Consider the following 757-nt stretch of genomic DNA (forward strand, 5'->3'; position numbering starts at 1 on the left):
TCTCTTCAGGTGCTTTCCTGTTCTCTAACCTAAATTCTTCCTCCCGAAGACCCTTCCCTGCGGCCCTCTCTTCAGTCGCCCTGAGAAGGCCAGAGAAAATCCAATCAAAGCAACCACATGAGCTTGAGACTAGTATCCTTTATGGACTGTTACCAAATTTCAAAGATTTATGGTTCAACTGTTCTTTGGAGGATCATTTGAGTTCCTGCTGGAGGGACTGGAACGGGTGGGAAATGGAAAAAAGAAAGGCAAGGAAAGAAAGAAGGCGGGGATACCGGAAGAGAGGGGAGGGGGGCAGGGAGAGAAGGGACTTCTATGACAGGAACCCAAACCAGACTCTGAGTTGTTTTTGTTTTTTGTTTTCCTACTCAAATCCACCACTTCGCAGAGTTACATCTCTAAAACACTGAGTGATTCCCCACTAAAGGCAATTTGTTACTACTCCCATTACCTCTAAGACAAAATCCAGACCCCTTGGCACATCACACTGAACCTCCCAGCCAGGCTGCGGACTCCTGCCAGCTTCTCAAACTTCCCTCCTCTTCTTTCCTACCCCGACCTCTACCCTGCCTCACAGTGGTAATTCCCATTCCTACGACACACCTTGGAGCTGTGTCCTTGCTGTTCTCTCTGCCTAATCTTCCAAATTTGTTCCTCATTTGAATATGTCACCTTCTTTGCAAAAGCTTTCTCTGAACCCCAGGCAAAAGCAGTCACCAGTCACGCCTCCACCCTCCTCTTAGTTGGCACAGCCTTG

The sequence above is a fragment of the Bison bison genome, unplaced genomic scaffold (assembly GCF_000754665.1).
Source record: "Bison bison bison isolate TAMUID 2011002044 unplaced genomic scaffold, Bison_UMD1.0 scf7180017864190, whole genome shotgun sequence".
Classification (NCBI taxonomy): Eukaryota; Metazoa; Chordata; class Mammalia; order Artiodactyla; family Bovidae; genus Bison; species Bison bison.